The sequence below is a fragment of the Cucurbita pepo genome, chromosome 12, assembly GCF_057944985.1.
Source record: "Cucurbita pepo subsp. pepo isolate OVF chromosome 12, ASM5794498v1, whole genome shotgun sequence".
Lineage (NCBI taxonomy): Eukaryota > Viridiplantae > Streptophyta > Magnoliopsida > Cucurbitales > Cucurbitaceae > Cucurbita > Cucurbita pepo.
In genome coordinates, this window is record NC_141809.1 from 5,047,823 (window position 1) to 5,072,571 (window position 24,749).

At 39.0% G+C, this 24,749-nt stretch overlaps 1 long non-coding RNA gene across 1 annotated transcript; it reads left to right on the forward strand.

The window, feature by feature from the left end:
- The first annotated feature begins 4,529 nt into the window (after window positions 1-4,529).
- On the forward strand, window positions 4,530-5,826 carry LOC147789857 (uncharacterized). The gene is made up of 3 exons (XR_015423240.1): window positions 4,530-4,621; window positions 4,716-4,806; window positions 5,582-5,826. It is a non-coding gene; the product is annotated as an uncharacterized LOC147789857 (long non-coding RNA).
- Window positions 5,827-24,749: the final 18,923 nt, after the last annotated feature.

Sequence of the window (24,749 nt, forward strand, 5' to 3'; positions counted from 1 at the left end):
CATGCGAAAGAGTAAGACGAGGAAGGGGACGACCTCCTATTAGAGATAGAGGACGAGGTGAGGCTGAAGAGAGCCCACCTCGAGAGGGATCAGAGACAGGGTTTGAATTAGAACCCTTGTTGCATGTATGGTCGGCAAGCAACCCTAAGAGGGTAGACATAGTAACTAAGGATAGAGTGAAGAATGACCAAGCAATAGTAGCCGACCAAACTCTAAGCGCAGTCCTAATAGTAGTAAAGATGACCGACTTCGACGTCATACTAGGCATGGATTGGTTAGCTGAAAATCGAGCTAGTATAGACTGTCACCAAAAGGAAGTAAAATTTTCACCACCGATAGGACCTACCTTTAAATTTAAAGGCACAAATACCGGGATTACCCCCAAGGTAGTCTCGATGATGAAAGCAAAGAAGTTAGTCCAACAAGGTGGATGGGCTATATTAGCATGTGCTGTAGACGTGAGAGGAAAGGAAGAGACCCTAGTAAACGTGCCAATAGTAAACGAGTTTCTGGATGTATTTCCGGATGACTTACCTGGAATACCCCCTTCCCGAGCGGTCGACTTCGTCATCGAACTCGAACCGGGAACTGGGCCTATTTCCAAAGCACCCTATCGCATGGCACCAGCTGAGTTGAAGGAACTCAAGGCGCAACTGTAAGACTTACTAGATAAAGGATTCATTCGACCTAGCGTGTCCCCCTGGGGTGCGCCAGTGTTGTTTGTTAAGAAGAAAGATGGATCGATGCGTCTGTGCATCGATTACAAAGAGCTAAACAAGAGGACCATAAAAAACAAATATCCTCTGCCTAGAATAGAAGACTTGTTTGATCAACTCAGAGAAGCAACAGTATTCTCTAAGATAGATCTTCGGTCCGGTTACCACCAAATTAGGATTAATGAAAAAGACGTACCAAAAACAGCATTTAGGACAAGGTACGGTCACTACGAGTTTGTAGTGATGTCATTTGGCCTTACCAATGCCCCAGCTGTATTTATGGAGTTAATGAACCGGGTATTCAAAGAATGCCTAGACATGTTTGTGATTGTGTTCATTGACGACATCCTCATATACTCGAGAACCGACCTAGAGCACGAGGAACACCTCCGAAAAGTCCTAACCACCCTAAGAGAGCACAAGTTGTACGCCAAGTTCTCCAAATGCGAATTTTGGTTACGACAAGTCTCTTTCCTAGGACACGTGGTGTCAAAGGACGGAATATCTGTAGATCCCACCAAGGTCGAAGCGATCACAAAATGGGAACGCCCAACTACGGTAACGAAAATAAGGAGTTTCCTAGGATTGGCGGGATATTATCGAAGGTTCGTACAGGACTTCGCTAAAATATCCTCGCCTTTAACAAAGTTAACAAAAAAAGGGGTGCCATTTAGATGGGATGATGCTTGTGAGGCAAGCTTCCAGAACCTAAAAGAGAGATTGGTAACCGCCCCGGTACTCATAGTACCCGAGAGCTCAGAAGGATATGTGATCTATAGTGATGCCTCCATGAAAGGACTGGGATGTGTGTTAATGCAACACGGCAAGGTTGTCGCATACGCATCTCGTCAACTTAAAGAATATGAAAAGAACTACCCTACCCATGACCTAGAGTTGGCCGCTGTAGTGTTCGCGCTGAAAATCTGGCGACATTACCTGTATGGCGAGAAAACTCAAATTTTTACCGACCACAAAAGTTTGAAATACTTCTTCACCCAGAAAAAGTTAAACATGAGGCAGAGAAGGTGGTTAGAATTGGTGAAGGATTATGACGTAGATATCCAGTACCACCCTGGGAAAGCAAATGTGGTTGCAGATGCCTTGAGTAGGAAGACGGTCCACTCGTCGGCCCTCATTACGAGGGAAGTAAGGGTACAAAGAGAGTTCGAGCGAGCCAACATAGCTGTAGCGACCGAGGGAGTCATAGCACAGCTGGCCCGACTCACGGTACAACCTACACTTAGGCAGAGAATTATTGTCTCCCAACAAGAGGATCCTAACCTACAGAAAGTCCTAGGACAGCTAGACGAAAGTCCAGTAGATGGATTCTCGAAGTCATCAGATGAAGGACTATTGTATCAGGGACGCTTATGTGTTCCAGCAATAGAAGATTTAAGGAAGGAAATACTGATGGAAGCTCACAACTCACCATTTGCGATGCATCCAGGAGGTACTAAGATGTACCAAGATTTAAAACAACACTTTTGGTGGAAGAGCATGAAGAGGGATGTGGCCGGGTTTGTGAGCAAGTGCTTAGTTTGTCAACAAGTGAAAGCTCCAAGACAAAAGACGGCGGGGTTGTTACAGCCCCTAAGCATACCAGAGTGGAAGTGGGAAAACATAGCGATGGACTTCATAGTAGGTTTACCCAAAACGCCCAAGGGCTATACAGTGATCTGGGTAGTTGTCGATAGGTTGACCAAGTCGGCACACTTTCTACCTGGGAAGGTTACATATACAGTTGACAATTGGGCACAACTGTACGTGAAAGAAATAGTAAGACTACATGGAGTCCCAGTGTCTATAGTGTCGGATCGGGATCCACGCTTTACGTCAGCGTTTTGGCGCGGACTTCAAAAAGCACTGGGTACCCGCCTCGACTTTAGTACCGCCTTTCACCCTCAAACAGATGGACAAACGGAGCGTTTAAACCAAATTCTAGAGGACATGCTACGCGCTTGCGTACTAGATTTTAAGGAAAGTTGGGATTCCAAACTACACCTAATGGAATTCTCGTAAAACAACAGTTTCCAAGCAACTATTGGAATGGCACCGTTTGAGGCCCTGTACGGGAAACGGTGTAGGTCCCCACTGTGTTGGGACGAGGTAGGAGAGAAAGAATTAGTAGGACCCGAGTTGGTTCGACTCACCAATGAGGCTGTCCAGAAAATTCGAGCGAGGATGCGTACCGCTCAAAGTAGACAGAAAAGCTACGCCGATGTAAGGCGTAAAAGCCTGGAGTTTGAGGTGGGGGACCCAGTATTCCTCAAGGTGGCACCTATGAAAGGTGTGTTAAGATTCGGACATAAGGGCAAGTTAAGTCCTAAATTCATTGGACCATTCGAGATCCTAGAGCGAGTTGGTCCAGTAGCGTATAAGTTAGCCTTACCTCCAGCCCTCTCAGGAGTACATGATGTATTTCATGTGTCGATTCTGAGGAAGTACATTACGGACCCTATCCACGTAATAGACTACGAACCACTCCAACTCAATGAAGATCTGAGCTACGAGGAAAAACCAGTAAGAATCTTAGCTAGAGAGGTAAAGACCTTACGCAACAGGAGTATTGCGTTCGTTAAGGTACTGTGGCGGAATCACCACAGTGAGGAAGCCACGTGGGAGCGTGAGGACGAGATAAGAGAGAAATACCCCGAATTGGTACAAGAGTTTGAGACTTTCGAGGACGAAAGTTCTTTTTAGGGGTAGATAATGTAACGACCCGGGAAAGAAAGAAAGAAAAAGAAAATATTATATATATATATATATATATATATATATATATATATATATATATATATATATATATATAAATAATAAATGAAAACGAGAAAACGAAAAAAAAAAAAAAAAAAAAAAAAAAACCCAGTCGCCGGAAAACCCGCGAGTCTTCCGGCGACCGCCGTGTTTCGCGGAACCCACGCGAAACGACGGCCACAGCACGCCCACCCTCAGCCCAGCATCTTCAGAACGCCTACAAAGGGAGAAAAGAGAGAAAAATTTCGAGAGAGAGAGAGAGATTTCGGACAAACGTCGGCGAGTGTTCAGTTTCTCCGACGAGCCCTCAAACCACCCTTAAACCGACACCAAACAACCTGTTACTACCGTAAGAGAGATCCCTAACGAAAGCACAATAACTCAGGGGCATTTGGTGTTATTTCGTAAGCGTCGTCGTCGGTAACCGAGGTCGGAAAGTTAGGTTTCTTAATCGATTCTTAGATCTATGGCTTTTAGGAGCTTTTAGGCCGCAAAACTCCCAAAAAGGAAAGAAGGACGACGAACAAAGAGGAAAAGAGAAGGAAGAGGACCGAAATCGGCAACGAAAACGCCGCGGGAAGGAGAGAGAAAACTCGCCGGAAAATCGGCCAAAGTCGGGTAAGGAAGACGAGATCCACGGATCCGGGTCAACCCGAACCCAGAACCCGGGAGAGCCAGCCCGTTTCTCCCCTTGGCCTCTGCCTTCGGCCCAGCCCAACTACAGCGGCCCAAACCTCAAACCGGCCCAGAAGCTACGGTTCAGTTGAACCAACCCAGACTAGACCCACGGTCCAATTGAGCCGGCCTGCAAACCAAACACTTGCGGCCCAGCCCAGTAAGCTGAGGCCCAACGTTTAGCCTTGGCCCAGTAGCCTTCCACAGCCCGCGACCCGAACCACGACCCGAACCGGACTGCGACCTGCGCTTCGACCCGACACTACCGCCCGACGTGGCTTTCTCTGCTGCTGCCACGTGTCACACAGCGGCGCGGCAGTCCTCGGCTCGGCTCGGCGCAAACGGCTCGGGCTCCCTCCGGTGACGCTCCGGCGGCTCCTCTGACGGCTCCAGCGGCTGTTCGGCTCGGCTCACCTGTTTTCAGCCCGGTTTCCACTGTTTCGACCCTCCCGGATCTGTTTTCGGCCCCGATTAAGGTATCCGAGGCCGTTTTAGAGCCGTATTTCATATTTATTAAATTAGGTAAATTAATTGTGAAATACTAACGGAAAGTGGTGAACGGTGTGATAGGAAACAAACCCCAGCGAAGTAGGAAGCAGCTCTCACGGAACGGGAGCTTACGTTTAGCTATTTAGGGAGTACTTCGGCCGAGGCCAACCAAGTAAGTGGCCTTACTATAGGATAGGCTATATAAATTGTATGATGCTTGATGATATGTGCCAGTTTATACATATTTTGTTGAGTGACGCTTAATATGTTTGACGCACGTTGTGGCATTATGATGAGCATGATGATTGCATGATTTTTACCTTAATATGATGATGTTTTCCATATTGAGCATGCTAGATGATGATGAGTGCCATATTGCATCATGTCGTTAGATCGACGTAGGACACAACCCTAAGAGCATGAAAATGATATTAATATAAATATCCACGATATGCGTTACCTAGAGTAACAAAGAGATGAGACTAGAGGGTTGTGTCAGAAGAGACATTACGATGGATTTAGAGGGACCTCATGCATTTTGTATGTTCATAAGCATAGGGCTACTTCCCCTAGAGATGATGAGTGCGGACGCGCACCTTATGATGAGCGCGAATGCGCACAGGTGCGAAAGCACACAGATGAGGGTGTTCATGAGGCGCATGACACTATGGGGTTCCGCTGACCTCCGGACGTCGCTACAGATTAGCTTGACCAGAGGGTCCAGGGGGTGTGCGAGCGCCCTGGGGACTCACACTCGCACGTGTGAGTCGTGTGTAGGGAAGTACTACACATCCAATTTGTCCGAGACTAGAGGCCACCCCTAAGATGATTAGAGATAGGTCCCTATTCATGATTGCATGTGTTTGCATTAGCATGGCCCCTATAGTGGGGTCACTTACTGAGTATTTCTTCGAAATACTCAGGCCGTGTGCCATATTGTTTTTCAGGTAAAGGCAAGGCTCCCATGTACGGTTGACGGTGGCATCGTGATCAGAGACTGCGGCGCGTGCATAGGATAGTTGCATATTTAAAATTCCTAGTCTTGGTTAGGATAGGGCGTTTGCATTTCATTCATTTATATTAATTAATTTGTAATCGTTTTATTTTGTCTTTTGAACTCCAGCATGATGTTTGAAACACGTAAGTCCGGCAGTGTTTTTCAATGTTTTAACGTATTCTGAAGTTTTAAATTTTTCCGCTAGTAAAGATGAGCATGCTTAGATTTTTATTCTGCATTAGAGATGAGCATGAGACGTTAGTGGCGACTCTAGATATGTGGAAATTTAGGGTCGTTACATCAACCGTTGAACTTAAAATAAATCATCAACTCCATCCACTGAGATCCATTAAAAAAGATGGTGATATGAACCAAGAGACATCAATGTGAAGAAAATATTGTATGATTGATATCTCTTGGTTCATATCAGATGGTGTCATTTAAATTTGTCATCATAATCAATATATATCTAAATCATCATCTTTCAACTTGCAATGGACTGTTAGAGGTTTTCCTTCCCTATAATTAAAAATCGTCATTTCCAAAGTGATACTCGAGATTGGAGAGCAAAACAGGTAGAGACATTAAAAGTTGATGCAAAAGAAAACAGCAAAATCACATAAAAAGAATTTATAGCATTCATTTTTTTGATCGATCTAGAATCTGTTTGTATTTCTTTTATTTCTATTATGACTTTGATATTTAGATTGAGGTAAATATTTTAATCTTATTTAATAACTTTAATATTTTATTCATATGTACTTTTATTTAAATGATTAATAGATTTTTTTTATTTTATTTTTTAGTTGGGTTGCTTATCCATATTAAGTAATTTTTATTAAATAAATATTTGGTGACTGTTTTCTATCCTTATTTTTCAAATAATGTAAGACACTTATATACCGATGATGGCGTAGCGATGAAGTCCATGGAACGAGGATTAGAATAGTTGCATTAATGTTTGTTGGTAGCTCTTAGATTAGTTGTCCATGTCACCTTTTTCTGAAATATTTTAAATAGATGATTTCTGTCCTCATTAGTGTCATGCATATAGTGGCACCTTATTTTTAATAGGTAAACAAGGATGTTAGAATTGTAGGCTCTTAGTTTATTTATAGGTCATATGTCATTCACATTTGTTACATCATTCTTGTATCTTATTACATACCTACATGTCACATATCTGTCATTTAAGCTCTACTAGTTTATCCAAACTCAACTTAAGGTTCTAGTTCTGCATCTTCAAAGCTTTTCATCGTTTAGCCTAGTCGGAGATCTTTTGGTTCATTAGGAATATCCTGCAGTTCTAGATTAGTTGTTTTCTAGTCCCTTCATACCTGTTCATTTTTTATGTTTCAAGGATATTATACAATAATACTAATTCTACTCAAAAGTTTTGAAATTTCTAACATCCCAAATATGTCTAAACAACAACCTACTCGTACCCTTTTCCAAAATAATACCTATCGTTAATCATATTGTTAATTAAAATTTGATGTTATTATTGTGTAAGGGTCAATATAAAATTGAAACCTCTAAATTTTGACTCAAGAATAAATGTTTTAATGAATTCTTGACTTTTATTTAGGTTAATTGTAATGACAAAACTGGGTAAGCTTAATAATATGAAACAGCTCAAATTCACTGCTAGGAGATGTTGTCTTTAAATTAACCCAACCCAAATTTATAACTCGGGCTTTTCGGTTTCAAAACTTAATCCAACTCAATCCTTGTTTTGCTGCTTCAACCGTATATAGCCAATCACACATTTAGCTCAAACATCCATTCTCGGTGAATGACCTCTAAAATTAAAGTAGATAGCTTCATTAATAACAAAATCATCTCCAATCACGATAGCCATAATTGCGCCTCTTTGGGTTTCTTGCGCTTCCACTAAAGGTACGCGGGTTGTATCATTTGAAATCCCAAAAATATCTTGCCCCTTATGTAGATTACGAGTTGTTGGCTTGCTCGGTGGCCACAATTATTTGAATCATGGCCTAGAACAATTCCCACATCAGATTCTTCGTGGGGTCTATTCCTGCCAGTGGTGCTGTTGGAGGTGGCGCAACCACGTATGTTCTTGTTACACTTCACAAGTTGGGCTCCCTCTACCTCTACCCCTTCCTCGAACAGGGAGTTGTCCCCTTTCTCGATGTCCTCTTCCACGTCCTCTAGGTTGAATGGTTCTAAACAACCACACAATTTTTCTTAAGCCTACTATTAAGTAACATAAACTATATAATCTTCTATATTATCATACACATATAATTAAACAAACAATCATGCCGCCAATAACAATCTAATCAATTTTATCAAATTCAATTAGAAAATACATTTATAATGGACAAGTAGTAACAATATACATAATCAATGACATTTCATTTTCTTATCTTACGCGTGACATACCTGATGGTGATGGAACATAGCGGTGAGACCACGGAACATGTCAGGCCTACCTCGTAGGCTAGTCTACAAAATCTATAACCTAGAGCAATGATACCAACTATAACGACCCTAGTTTTCTACTTAATTAAAGTCGCTACCACATACATGACGTGACATCTTGTGGAAAAATATTCATTTAAAATGTTTTCATAAAACAATGTTACATGTTTAAGAAAAAGATCTTAAAATAATACAATTGAAAAATTAAGATTGACATAAGTAAAAAACAAAAAAACAAAAAAACAAAAATGCCCTATATTAACTTACAGTTTACGAAATTAAGTGCAATTACCCTATGCATGTGCCCTGATCTTTTAATTTGTGATGCCACCGTCAACCGTGTCTTTGCGATCTGAAATATAAAAGTAGCACGTGACTTAAGTATTTTAAGAAATATTCAGTAAGTGATCCCACTACTAGGGTTAGAAAATGTAAAGACATGTAAAATGAATGAGACCTATCATATAAAAACCATATTTCCTTAGGTTACTATCCTAACTGGATCCTTGAATGTGTATTTACTATTCTACACACGGGCTTCATTCTGGTTGGGCTAGTGTTCTCTAGTGCTATTGCTGGACACCCGAAAGGAGTAGCGATCGTTGTAGCATCATATAAAATATGATATTCATTTTCCTTTCATAATGTACATGTTCATACTCATCACAAGAGGATAATATCTTGATGCATGAGATGTATAACAATGTATGAGATCCCAACATTTCACATAAATTAAATCATGTAAGACAACCCCCTTCCATTTTTCTTCGTATCATATAATTTATACCATAGCCTCTCGAACATATCTCAAGGTTGTGTATCATGTAAAAACATATTAATGTGTATCATCGTGTTATATCATTTCTGCACATATCATATTCTATGATATATAGTATCATCTCACATATCATATCAAATTATATATTGTATCATAAAAACATATCATATCATATTATAGACATCACACATATCAAACACATGACACCAGTTTATTCAAACTCAAGTTAACGTTCTAGTTTTATAACTTCATAGCTTTTAGTTGTTTAGCCTGGTCGGAGATCTTTGGGTTCATTGGTTCTTGCTATTTGGCTCCTTAGGAATATCATGAGGTTCTAGGCTAATCTGGTTAGTTGTATGCTAGTCCCTTCATTCGTAACCAACCTATTATGTTTTTATTTTTTAAGGATATTAATCAATAATTCTAATTGTACGAGAAAGTTTTGAAATTTCTAATATCCCAAACCCGTCTAAACAACAACCTGCTCATACCCTTTTGAAAAATATACTTATAATTATTATCCTTTTGTTAATTAAAGTTTCCCATATCTCTAATTTCCAAACTAGTTTGATGTTATTATTGTGTAAGGCCATCGTTATAAAGTTAAAATTTCTAAATTTTGATTCAAGAATAAATGTTTTAATAAATTATTTGCTTCTATTTAATTTAATGTTAATGACAAAACCTCGTAAGCTTAATTTATGTAACAATCCAATCCCACTGCTGCTATCAGATATTGTCATCGTTGGACTTTCCCATACGTATTTCTCATCAAGGTTTTAAAACACGTCTGTAAGAGGGAGGTTACCATACTTTTTTGTTTTCCTCTCCAATCAATGTGGGATCTTACATAGAAAAAAGTTGGTGACAGTTTGGTTATATTGATTTTTTTTTTCTCAGGCTTAAAGAATGGTAGATGACTATACGTTTCCTACTTATATTTTTTTTTTCTATTTTTAGGAAAAATAGGATTTATGGTTTTGTAATTATAGAAATATCATATATTTGGGATATGCATCAACAAAAATTTACCCCTTAGGTTTATATTTGTGAGCTAATTTAATTTATAGACATTATATAATGGATTGGAAAGAAAGAAACTTAACCATCACATCAAACCATTCAAAATATTTTCAACCTAAAGGATAATATGGCAGAGATTAGTAGTAGATTAGTAGTGTGAAGTTGAGTTTCATTATTGTCATGATACTGTTGGTTGTGTCTCGTTCCGGTAAAATTTCTAGTTCTTCGTTTTTTATTTGTCTCTTTGAATGTTAAAATTTCAATAGTTCTTCTAACACAAATCATATGTTAAATGTTCAAAAGTTTCAAACATAATGTTAAGTGTTTAAATATTATTGCAGTTGAAGTTGAAGGGATGCCGCCGCCACTGGTAATAAAGAGAAGCCTTCTAAAACAAATCGCATGCAACACCTCTGCTAACTGTGGAGATCATACTTATTCGTGTTCTGAAATCGGTTTATGCGTCTGTTTTATATCGGCAACAAAAGAATTGAATCTCAATAATATGCAATTTGAAGACCTCAAACAAGAAGATCTCAAGAATTAAGTGTTAATAAGAACAGAACTAATATGTTTGTAATTGTTAGTGTGTGGGCACTAAATTCAACCATTGGGGCAAGAATAATGAATAATATAGCTACAATACGATAATATATGTATATGTATATTCTGTTATCTTTTTGACACTTTGCTATGTTTGCTTATTGTTTTTCGGACAACAAACTAAGTCCTAAAGAAATAATTAAATTTTGTACGAGATAGCAATAATGCATTTAATATATTTAAAAATAATAGAAAATTTCATGACTAGTCCATCGAGTTTGTAAAAGAAAATGACATAATTGTTAAGGAAATTTCATAGTGAATGATAAAAAAGATGAGGAAGACTATCCCCAAGCACTCACAAATGTGTAACAACTCTTGCTCAAGATTCAAAATCTTGATTCAACACCTGATGGCTCCAGTATTCCCCTGCTAGAAGTCACGTTACTTACTTTTGCTTCTAACAGTGAAAATTATCCCCACAATCTAACATGAGTCGTCCTAACATACTTTATCCTCACTCACATGTATTATAGGAAAATTTCTAGAACGTCACCCAACATAGAATTACTCCAAACAAAGTACGTTAAAAAATGAAGTTCCTATGATTGAGCCACTAAAAAGGAAGATGCACATTGTTGGTATAGGTTGTAACCTTTATTTCCTTTAAGACTTCCTTAGTCATCCTATCTTCAGGATCACTCTCACTCTGATATGTTCTCAATTCATTCATGTACTCCTCTTTACTCAGGTGTCACATACCCACAAGATTTCTCCTGTTTGCCCCTGAATAACATCTTACTGTGAGAGGTATTGCTCTTATCCCGATTGTAATGACTCTAATTTTCTATTAAAACCAAGGTCGCAACTAGAATGCGTGGAGAAATTCATTTAAAAGAAACGACGCTATGGACTTAAACGTTTGTAATAAATTTTTTAAAACAACATAACAGGAAATAAATAGCATAAATTTTTTAAATAAAATAAGAAAATGATCCATAATCTAACGTAAGACCTATATATAACATGTATGCATCTACCCAAACTTCAATTCTAGATTTCTACTTACCTCGAGTCACTACCGTCATCAAAGAATAATCATTTTGTGTAGAAATAAGCATTTAAACTTTATCCTAAAATATAAATTTCATCATAAAACACTGTCATGGACTTACATTATAACGACTCGAAATTGTTTACTTAATTTTAGGTCGCTACTGTATACGTACCATAACATTGAATGCCAAAGACTTCATTTAAATTCCATAAAACATAACATTTATCTTAAAACGCAGCCATGGACTTACGTGTTTCCAAAACATCTTTAAAAAGACACAACAGAAGACTAAATAAAATGAATAAGAGTTTAAGTTAAAAACATCGTATTCTAGCCTAAGTCTAAGAAAATAAATACCACTATCCTACGCATGTGCCATGGTCTCGAATTGCGATGCCGTCGTCAGCCGTACATGAATGTCTATCCTTAACCTGAAAAATGTAGTAGCACATGGCTTGAGTATTTAAAGAAATAATCATTAAGTGACCCCTTTTGTGAAGGCTATGTAACAAGAAAATACGTGGCTGCAATACCTCCAACAACACCATTGGCTGGAATAGACCCCATGAAGAATCTGATGTTGGAATCTTTCCAGGCCATGGTTTAAGTAATGGTGGCCACCGAGCAAGCCAATAGCTTGTAACATACATGAGGGGCAAGATATTTATGGGATTTAAAATGGTATGACCCCGTACCTTTAGTGGAAGCACAAGAGACCCAATAGAGGCACAATTATGGCTATCACCAATGGAGACGATTTTCTTATTAATGAACTACCTAGACCATGAGAAGGTATTCTTTTCGTCATTCATCTCGAAAGAGGATGCAAAATTGTGGTGATTGGATAATTGAGAAATTCTTGGGCTAAATGAAAGTGTAAAACCATAGTCTCGATTGAAAAAGCTATTCCTAAAATAATATTTCCCGAAGGTAGTCCGACTTTGAAGACAATAGGAGTTCACCCATCTAATATAGAGTGGACATTTTGTGGATGACTAGGCAAGAGAATTTTATAAGGTTGAAATGATCCGCGACGTCATTAGTGGATACAAAACTAAAAATTGCTAAAAGGTTCATCCTTGGACTGAATCCATAAATTCATCAAACAGTTGAAGCCATAGATCCTACCACGTATAAGACTGCTTTGAGGGTAGCTAAGGCTATGGAAAAGCCTAGAGATAGTGATATGAATTCAACTCCTGACCCTCTGCATGTACCCGAAGGACCGATTACAAGAAGTAAGGTTAAGAAGATTCAAGAGGCCTATACATTGCATCTTCAAAAGCTAGCTAGTGTACAAGTTGAAACAAAGACTTTTGAGCCCAAAAATCTTTATAGCATTAGCATATCAAATCAAGAAGATAATGGAATGGCTGACATTGCCTTTGGTAGTTGAACTACCAATTAAGACAATTTAGGAATGCCTTGTTTTCTTCAATTTGTATTTAATAGCATTGGTTATTAGTTTGTATGAATGTCTTATTTTCTTCAATATGTATTTAATAGCATTTGTAGTTGGTAGTTGAACTTTATTATGTTAGGGTTATCTTTTGGGCCTATTTAAAGGCATGTAATATTCATGTTTGGGCATCAATGGTTGAATACAAACAAGACCTTTGTGTTTTTTTTATACCTTTTTGGTGTTATTCTTTTTCAAACCTTGCTTTAGGTTTGATGTTTAAACCGATTCATTGAATTAGTTTTGATCAAGCTAATTCTAGAGTGAATTGTCTTGGTATCTAAGAGTGACCATCATAGATTCCAAGTTCGATCTAAGAGTCATTCATCTTCTAACCAGCTCTTGGTTGGAATCAATCTGTTAAGTTAGCTTCCTCTGTGAACGTTTTGCAAGGATTCTAGAAAGACCTCTAGCTTTGCGAATTCGAGCATTGTAGGTGCTTATAAAAAATACTCAACCTAGGTGCTATTCTTGTTTTTAAGATAAAAGTAAGACACTTTTGCACCGTTGGACAATGTCGTGGTGACATCTATGGAATGGAAGTTTGGGTAGATGCATGCATGTTATATATAGTTCTTAGGTTATACTATTTATTTTCCTTTATATTGTTTTAAAAATTTTATTACGAACGTTTAAGTCCATAGCATTGATTCTTTTAAATGAATTTCTCCACGCATTTTTGTTACATTTCTTTTAAATGAATTTCTCCAGCGAATAGTTATATTATGCATGTAGCGGTGACCTTGGTTTTAATAAAACATTAGGATTAGAGCGATACCTCCCACAGTCAGATGTGATTCAAGAACAAACCAAGAAGGAAGCTGGTTGGTATGTGACACCTGAGTAAACGAGGAGTACATGAATGAGCTGAGACCACATCAAAGGAGAGTGATCCTGAAGATAGGATGATTAAGAAAGTCTTAAAGGAAATAAAAGTTACAGCCTATACCAACAATGTGCATCTTCCTTTTTAGTGGCTTCGTCATAGGAACTCCATTGTTAACGTACTTTGTTTGGAGTAATTCTATGTTGGGTGATGTTCTACAAATTTCCTACGATACATGTGAGTGAGGAAAAAACATGCTGGAACGACTCGTGTTGGTTTGTAGGGATAGTTTTACTGTTAGAAGCGAGGAGTATGTAACGTGACTATGTAGCAGGAGAATGCTAGAGCCATCAGGTGTCGAATTGAGATTTCAAATCTTGATTTGAATCGAGATTTCGAATCTTGATTTGAATCTTAGGCATGAGTCGTTTCACATTTCTGACAGCGAGGGGATAGTCTTCCTTTTATCTTTTCTATCATTCACTACGAAATTTCCTTATAACTTTTATGTCATTTTCTTCTACAAACTAGATAGACTAGTTATGAATTTTTTTATTCTTTTTAAATAAACTGAATGCATTGTTACCTGATTTGATTTTAAAGTTATACCTCGTACAAATTTAATTATTTTTTTACGACTATTAATACGAATTCAAGTTCGTATGTTGTCGGAAAGACAAATAAGCAAATAAAGCAAAGTGGGTCAAAAGATTTAAAAAAAGAAAAAAAGAAAAAAAAAGAAACATACATATATCATATATTATTGTATGTTATTCAGTATTCTTGCGTTCCAAGGATAGAATTTTGTTCCGCATGCTAACAATCACATCATGTTAGTTTTGTTCTTATTAACACTTAATTCTTGAGGTCCTCTTGTTTCAGGTCTTCAAATTGCATATCATTGAGCTTTAATTCTTTAGTTGCGAATTGAATACAAACGCATAAACCGAGATAAGAACACGAGCAAGTACGATCTCCGCAGTCAGCAGAGGTGTTGCATGCGATTTGTTTTAGAAGACTTCTCTTTGGAACCAGTGGCGGCATCCCTCCAACTTCAACTGCAATAATATTTAAACACTCGACATTATGTTTGAAACTTTTGAACACTTAGCATGCGATTTGTCTTAGAAGGCTTCTCTATTGAAATATTAACCTTCAAAGAGATTCAAAACAAACAAAGAACGAAGAGCTAGAAATTTTACCAGAGCGAGACACAACCAACAGTATCATCGCAATAATGAAACTCAACTTCACACTACAAATCTCTGCCATGTTATTATTTTGTGTTCGAAATAATTTGAATGGACTGGTGTGATGGTTAAGTTTCATTCTTGTCAATCCATTATATAATCCTCTAGAAGTTAAATTAGTTCACCAATATGAACCTAAATAGTAGATTTTGGTTGATGCATATGCCAAATATATGATATTTCTATAATTACAAAACCACAAATCCCCTTAAAATGTTAAAAAGAAATCCACATAGGAAATGTATTGGGTTAAGTTTTTTTTTTTTTTCTTACAAAATGTCGGGTTATCATCAAATTCACATGCATATTAGGGATGAGTGGAAAACAGCTTTTAAAACCAAGTATGGTCTTTATGAATGGTTGGTTATGCCTTTTGGATTAACTAATGCACCTAGTACATTCAGGAGACTATTGAATCATGTCTTACGATAATACTTCGGTAAGTTTGTGGTTGTTTATTTTGATGACATCCTTGTTTACTCTAAATCTTTAGATGATCATATTACCCATGTACGCAATTTTTTGACTACTTTAAGAAACGAATGTTTAAATGTAAATTTAAAGAAATGTAGCTTTTGCATGGACAAAGTTAACTTTCTTGGGTTTGTAGTTTCATCTAATGGTGTTCAGGTTGATGAGGAGAAAGTGAAGGCTATAAAAGATTGGCCTACACCTAAAAATGTAAGTGAGGTAAGAAGTTTTCATGGTCTTGCAAGTTTCTACCGTAGGTTCATTAAGAATTTTAGTACAACTGCTTCACCCTTGAATGAACTTGTTAAGAAGAATGTATCATTTACATGGGAAAAATATCAAGAACTTGCTTTTAATACTTTGAAAGAAAAATTGAGTTCTGCTCTCTTGCTTGCATTACCTAATTTTGAGTCAACTTTTGAAATTGAATGTGATGCTAGTAGAGTAGGGATAGGTTCTGTATTAATGCAAAATCAAAGATCTTTAATGTTCTTTAGTGAGAAGTTGACTGGTGCATCTTTGATGTATCCAACTTATGACAAAGAGCTCTATGCTTTGGTTCGTGCATTGCAAATCTGGCAACATTATCTTTGGCATAAGGAGTTCGTTATTTATATGGATCATGAAATTTTAAAGCATTTTAGAGTACAAAATAAACTCAACATAGGACATGCTAAGTGGTTAGAATTTATTGAAACATTCCCTTACGTCATAAAATAAAACAAGGTAAGAAGAACATTGTTGCAGATTTTTTATCACGAAGGTATGTCCTCCTCAATACTTTGAATGCTAAGTTGTTGGGTTTTGAACACATAAAGGATTTGTATCAACATGACATATTCTTAGCTCCTTTTGTTGAATCTTGTGAAAAAGGACTCGTTGTGGATAATTACTTGTTGTTAGATGGATTTTTGTTTCGAAAAGGCAAACTTTGCATACCATCTTGTTCCATACGTGAGCTACTTGTGAGGGAAGCTCATGGAGGTGGTTTAATGGCACACCATGGAGTTTCTAAAACTTATGAAATGGCTCTGAACATTTTTTTTTTTGGCCTAAATTGAGACATGATGTTAATAAAGTTTGTGCTTGTTGCATAGCATGTAAACAAGCTAAGTCTAGGCTTCAACCACATGGTTTATACTCCTCATTACCTATTTCTAATGGTCCTTGGATTGATATATCAATGGATTTTTTTTTAGGTTTACCTAGGACTAGGAAAGGTTATGATAGCATCTTTGTTGTGGTTGATCGATTTAGTAAAATGGCTCATTTTATTCCTTGTCACAAAACTGATGATTCAAAATATATTGCTGACTTGTTCTTTAGGGAAGTTGTACGATTGCATGGCATTCCTAAAAGCATCGTTAGTGATCGTGATGTAATATTTTTAAGCCACTTTTGGCGTGTTTTATGGGGGTATTAGGAACTAAGCTAGTATATTCAACTACTTGTATCTCAAACGGATGGACAAACTGAAGTTGTTAACAGAACCATGACTACTATGCTTAGGGCTATTATTGATAAGAATCTTAAGACTTGGGAGGATTGTTTGCCATTTATAGAATTTGTATATAATAGGATTGTTCATAGCACTACTAAATGCACACCTTTTGAAATTGTTTATAGCTTTAATTCTTTAACCCCATTGACTTGTTACATATGCCATGAAAAGAGTTGGTGAATTTTAATGCAAATGCCAAGGTTGAGTTTGTTCATAAACTACACCAGCAAGTAAAAGAACAAATTGAGAAGCAAAATTCTAAGGTTGCCACCCGAATTAATAAAGGACGCAAGATTGTCATCTTCAAGCCAGGAGATTGGGTTTGACTGTATTTCCGAAAAGAAAGATTTCCTACTCAAAGAAAATCTAAGCTTTTACCTCCAGGAGATGGACCATTTCAAGTTCTTGAGCATATCAACGACAATGCTCATAAAATTGATTTACCAGGTAAGTATGGTGTTAGTGCAACTTTTAATGTTGTTGTTGAGTCCTTTTGATGTAGGTAATGGCTGGGATTCGAGGACGAATCCTTCTCAAGAGGGGGAGAATGATATGAACCACGACCAAGGAATTTCCATACCTCAAGGTCCAATTACAAGGATGAGAGCCAAGAAGCTACAACAAACCTTGTACACTTATATTCAAACTATGGTGTGCTCATCAAGGAAAATTCTAGAAGACGTTGGAGACCTCCATTATATGTTGTGTAAAGTTGAGCTTCAAGAAAGAGATGCATTAAATGCACTTTAAGTTGCATTTAATGAACTCAACTAAAATTTATGGAACCAGTCCAATGATACAAATAAGCACATTTCATTCATTGCACTATTTAATTATAATTTAAATATTTGGTTGTTTTTAATTTAAAAGTTAAGGTTAAATCGTAACCAAAATAGGTTACCATATTTCACCGTTAACTAGCCATTTTAATATGGAGGTTATGGGTATTTCTCATTTAGTAGCAAATTTAATTTGGAAGTTATGTGTCATATAGGTTAAGGTTGTAAAGGCTATATAAAGCCTCATTTTCTTTGATTCGGGACATCAAATTTTTTAATTAAAAAGGAATAGAATTTCTATTTTTTTTTAGCTTTGTTGAGAGCTAAGATCTTCTTTGCATATTCTTGTGTTTAGAACTTGCATGCTAGAGTCATTCAAGTGGTAGTGATCAAACCTGTTGTGAAGTGATTCGAATCACGAGTTTAGAAACGAGTTTTATTGTAATAGCCCAAAAATAAATAAAGAAATAAAGAAATAAAAATAATTATAAAAATAGTTAAAATAATAATAATCATCATTAATTAATTAATTAAAAAAACAACAACCTTCCCAAACAACAAGGGTCAGATTTCAGAAGTAAAATGGCTTTCAAACATAAGCAGACGTCAGATTTAGAGATTTTGGTCGGTTATTACAGTAAAATCCTATTTCTTTAGAGTTATGGTTATAAGAAATTAATTTAGGATCAAATCTTCTTATATATTTTATCAGATCCTGTAATAATCAGATCTCATATCCAATTGATTAAATTTTTGTTAGCATTTTAAGTTACAGCAATTAAGATTAGATTTAATAAAATTTTAGTTGACAGATCTATAAGAAGATAATAGCCAAACAATCGACTTAAAATTGGCCAGCAATATCTGTTTACACAATTGAAAATCTATTTAGGGAATGAAAATAATTAGGGAGGGGATTGAGGAAAGATTTGTTGAACACAATTTAACAATAAAACAGGAAATATGCAATGAACTCCATTAAATTTTGTTGAAGAGTAAATATCAGAATTTTAACATGGCCAATGTAAATCAGAGGAATAATGTTGTAGAGTTCAAACCTGAAACTAATGTCATGGGCTCATATAGGTTGACCCGGATTTCAAAGGATGGAATTGAACTTTCATTAAAGATATATTTGTGACAACGACTTAAGCTAGCCAGGTAAGTGACCTTCCTATCGGCATGGTTATATTTTGATGTTGACACATGCCCTGTGGTTCTGCACGTGTCATATATATTGATATGTGTGAATTGTCTGTGGATCGAAATGCTTTCTATATGTTATGTTATGTTATAATATGTGGATTGTAGGATAATAATTATGGTACAATGTGCTCAAGGATATGTTTGAGCTAGGATACGAGAAGGATGCACAAAATGAAATGTAACGATAGGAGTTAGATACGTTCATGAAACGTTAAGGTTAGGTTATATACCGGAGTGCTACGGATAGGAGAGATTGATGAAAGAATACGGCTAGGTTATGGGTAGAAAGGGATAGGTTTGTGATAGATTGATAGAACATTACGTAATGATATGTCTATGATAGGTATAAGAACGTTAAGGCTATGGTAAGTTAGAGAACGATATGACTATGAAGTGTTTACGTTATGACATGTTATGATATGATACATTGTATGCTAGATTATTGTGCATAAGTACGTAGTTATGTGAACGTGAATGTATACTATGTATGCTTTTAATCTGATGAGATGTGTAATGCATGTAACGATATGAGGTCCTTGAACGATTATGGCATGTTTGTATGGAATATGTGAATGTAAATAGCATAAATTGTATGACATGAAACACGGTAAACTGTCTGGAACCATAACCCCGATAGAAATGTGTATGAAAATGAGAATGACGTGAAGCCTAGAACATGACAGGGGGTTATGGTCATTAAAGATAAATGTAGAAATAGGGGGACCTCATGAATTATGTGTGTTCATGAATCAAGGGGGATACCCCCATTCCATCACGAGGGTACGAACGCGTACATCCAATGGCAGGACAACGATCGTTATGCGTTACATAGCGCTGCCGTGACAGCTCTAGTTTTAACGGGTCCAAGCATAAGAGGCTCCCAGAGTATGCCCACCGGATAAGGACAGTGGCCCAGTGGTGTGCGAACTAGCTGGTGAGCCCATACTCGCACGTATGGGCTGTGTGTAGAGTATATGGTACACGTCCACGATTACCCGTTAGGACAGCACCGTAAGGAAAACAAAACGAAAGATAGGTCCCATCATTTCATTGCATGTGATTGTTGCATTTAACCCGAATAGTGGGGTCACTTACTGAGTATTTCTGTCAATACTCAAGCCATGTTGTAACGACCCTAAATTTCCACATACTTAGAGTCGCTACTAACATCTCATGCTCATCTATAATGCGGAAATATAACTCTTACATGAACATAATTGATAACGTAAACTTCAAAAAACGTTTAAAACAACTTCTTCTCTGGAAAACACAATCATGGTCTTACGTGTTTAAATATGAAATACTGAAATTTAGAGAAAATAAAAACAAATACAAAATAATTTAAAACAATGAAATGCAAAACAACCTATTCTAACTTAAGACTAGAAATTTAAATATGAATCTACCCTATGCACGTGCCACAGTCTCTGCTCGCGATGCCGCCGTCCTCCGTACAAGTGCGCCTTGCCTTTACCTGAAAAATGATGTGGCACACGGCCTGAGTATTTCAAAGAATACTCAGTAAGTGACCCCACTATAGGGGCCATGCTAATGCAAACACATGCAATCATGAATAGGGACCTATCTCTAATCATCTTAGGGGTGGCCTCCAGTCTCAGACAAATTGGATGTGTAGTACTTCCCTACACACGACTCACACGTGCGAGTGTGAGTCCCCAGGGCGCTCGCACACCCCCTGGACCCTCTGGTCAAGCTAATCTGTAGCGACGTCTGGAGGTCAGCGGAACCCCATAGTGTCATGCGCCTCATGAACACCCTCATCTGTGTGCTTTCGCACCTGTGCGCATTCGCGCTCATCATAAGGTGCGCGTCCGCACTCATCATCTCTAGGGGAAGTAGCCCTATGCTTATGAACATACAAAATGCATGAGGTCCCTCTAAATCCATCGTAATGTCTCTTCTGACACAACCCTCTAGTCTCATCTCTTTGTTACCCTAGGTAACGCATATCGTGGATATTTATATTAATATCATTTTCATGCTCTTAGGGTTGTGTCCTACGTCGATCTAACGACATGATGCAATATGGCACTCATCATCATCTAGCATGCTCAATATGGAAAACATCATCATATTAAGGTAAAAATCATGCAATCATCATGCTCATCATAATGCCACAACGTGCGTCAAACATATTAAGCGTCAATCAACAAAATATGTATAAACCGACACATATCATCAAGCATCATACAATTTATTTAGCCTATCCTATAGTAAGGCCACTTACTTGGTTGGCCTTGGCCGAAGTACTCCCTAAATAGCTAAACGTAAGCTCCCGTTCCGTGAGAGCTGCTTCCTACTTCACTGGGGTTTGTTTCCTATCACACCGTTCACCACTTTCCGTTAGTATTTCACAATTAATTTACCTATAATTTACTAAATGTGAAATACGGCTCTAAAATGGCCTCGGATACCTTAATCGGGGCCGAAAACAGATTCGGGAGGGTCGAAACAGTGGAAACTGGGCTGAAAACTGGTGAGCCGAGCCGAACAGCCGCCGGAGCGTCACCGGAGGGAGCCCGAGCCGTTTGCGCCGAGCCGAGCCGAGGACTGCCGCGCCGCTGTGTGACACGTGGGTGCCGCAGAGAAAGCCACGTCGGGCGGTAGTGTCGGGTCGAAGCACGGGTCGCAGTCTGGTTCGGGTCGTGGTTCGGGTCACGGGCTGTGGAAGGCTACTGAGCCAAGGCTAAATGTTGGGCCTCGGCTTACTGGGTTGGGCCGCAAGTGTTTGGTTTGCAGGCCGGCTCAATTGGACCGTGGGTCTAGTCTGGGTTGGTTGAACTGAACCGTAGCTTCTGGGCCGGTTTGAGGTTTGGGCCGCTGTAGTTGGGCTGGGTCGAAGGCAGAGTCCAAGGGAGGAACGGGCTGGCTCTCCCGGGTTCTGGGTTCGGGTTGACCCGGATCCGTGGATCTCGTCTTCCTTACCCGACTTTGGCTGATTTTCCGGCGAGCTTTCTCTCTCCTTCCCGCTGCGTTTCCGTTGCCGATTTCGGTCCTCTTCCTTCCCTTTTCCTCTTTGTTCGTCGTCCTTCTTTCCTTTTTGGGAGTTTTGCGGCCTAAAAGCTCCTAAAAGCCATAGATCTAAGAATCGATTAAGAAACCTAACTTTCCGACCTCGGTTACCGACGACGACGCTTACGAAATAACACAAAACGCACCCTGAGTTATTGTGCTTTCGTTAGGGATCTCTCTTACGGTAGTAACAGGTCGTTCGGTGTCGGTTTAAGGGTGGTTTGAGGGCTCGTCGGAGAAACTGGACACTCGCCGACGTTTGTCCGAAATCTCTCTCTCTCTCTAAATTTTCTCTCTTTTCTCCCTTTTCTCCCTTTGCAGGTGTTCTGAAGATGCTGGGCTGAGGGTGGGCGTGCTGTGGCCGTCGTTTCGCGTGGGTTCCGCGAAACTCGGCGGTCGCCGGAAAACTCGCGGGTTTTCCGGCGACTGGGGTTTTTTTTTTTTTTTTTTTTTTTTTTTTGGTTTTCATTTATTTATTATATATATATATATTTTTTTTTCTTTCTTTCTTTCCCAGGTCGTTACATTATCTACCCCTAAAAAGAACTTTCGTCCTCGAAAGTGTCAAACTCTTGTACCAACTCGGGGTATTTCTCTCTTATCTCGTCCTCACGCTCCCACGTGGCTTCCTTACTGTGGTGATTCCGCCACAGTACCTTAACGAACGTAATACTCCTGTTGCGTAAGGTTTTTACCTCTCTAGCGAAGATTCTTACTGGTTTTTCCTCGTAGCTCAGATCTTCATTGAGTTGGAGTGGTTCGTAGTCTATTACGTGGATATGATCCGTAATGTACTTCCTCAGCATCGACACATGAAATACATCATGTACTCCTGAGAGGGCTGGAGGTAAGGCTAACTTATACGCTACCGGACCAACTCGCTCTAGGATCTCGAATGGTCCAATGAATTTAGGACTTAACTTGCCCTTATGTCCGAATCTTAACACACCTTTCATAGGTGCCACCTTGAGGAATACTGGGTCCCCCACCTCAAACTCCAGGCTTTTACGCCTTACATCGACGTAGCTTTTCTGTCTACTTTGAGCGGTACGCATCCTCGCTCGAATTTTCTGGACAGCCTCATTGGTGAGTCGAACCAACTCGGGTCCTACTAATTCTTTCTCTCCTACCTCGTCCCAACATAGTGAGGACCTACACCGTTTCCCGTACAGGGCCTCAAACGGTGCCATTCGAATAGTTGCTTGGAAACTGTTGTTATACGAGAATTTCATTAGGTGCAGTTTGGAATCCCAACTTTCCTTAAAATATAGTACGCAAGCGCGTAGCATGTCCTCTAGAATTTGGTTTAAACGCTCCGTTTGTCCATCTGTTTGAGGGTGAAAGGCGGTACTAAAGTCGAGGCGGGTACCCAGTGCTTTTTGAAGTCCGCGCCAAAACGCTAACGTAAAGCGTGGATCCCGATCCGACACTATAGACACTGGGACTCCATGTAGTCTTACTATTTCTTTCACGTACAGTTGTGTCCAATTGTCAACTGTATATGTAACCTTCCCAGGTAGAAAGTGTGCCGACTTGGTCAACCTATCGACAACTACCCAGATCACTGTATAGCCCTTGGGCATTTTGGGTAAACCTACTATGAAGTCCATCGCTATGTTTTCCCACTTCCACTCCGGTATGCTTAGGGGCTGCAACAACCCCGCCGTCTTTTGTCTTGGAGCTTTCACTTGTTGACAAACTAAGCACTTGCTCACAAACCCGGCCACATCCCTCTTCATGCTCTTCCACCAAAAGTGTTGTTTTAAATCTTGGTACATCTTAGTACCTCCTGGATGCATCGCAAATGGTGAGTTGTGAGCTTCCATCAGTATTTCCTTCCTTAAATCTTCTATTGCCGGAACACTTAAGCGTCCCTGATCCAATAGTCCTTCATCTGATGACTTCGAGAATCCATCTACTGGACTTTCGTCTAGCTGTCGTAGGACTTTCTGTAGGTTAGGATCCTCTCGTTGGGAGGCAATAATTCTCTGCCTAAGCGTAGGTTGTACCGTGAGTCGGGCCAGCTGTGCTATGACTCCCTCGGTTGCTACAGCTATGTTGGCTCGCTCGAACTCTCTTTGTACCCTTACTCCCTCGTAATGAGGGCCGACGAGTGGACCGTCTTCCTACTCAAGGCATCTGCAACCACATTTGCTTTCCCAGGGTGGTACTGGATATCTACGTCATAATCCTTCACCAATTCTACCACCTTCTCTGCCTCATGTTTAACTCTTTCTGGGTGAAGAAGTATTTCAAACTTTTGTGGTCGGTAAAAATTTGGGTTTTCTCGCCATACAGGTAATGTCGCCAGATTTTCAGCGCGAACACTACAGCGGCCAACTCTAGGTCATGGGTAGGGTAGTTCTTTTCATATTCTTTAAGTTGACGAGATGCGTATGCGACAACCTTGCCGTGTTGCATTAACACACATCCCAGTCCTTTCATGGAGGCATCACTATGGATCACATATCCTTCTGAGCTCTCGGGTACTATGAGTACCAGGGCGGTTACCAATCTCTCTTTTAGGTTCTAGAAGCTTGCCTCACAAGCATCATCCCATCTAAATGGCACCACTTTTTTTTGTTAACTTTGTTAAAGGCGAGGATATTTTAGCGAAGTCCTGTACGAACCTTCGATAATATCCCGCCAATCCTAGGAAACTCCTTTACTTCCGTTACCGTAGTTGGGCGTTCCCACTTTGTGATCGCTTCGACCTTGGTGGGATCTACAGATATTCCGTCCTT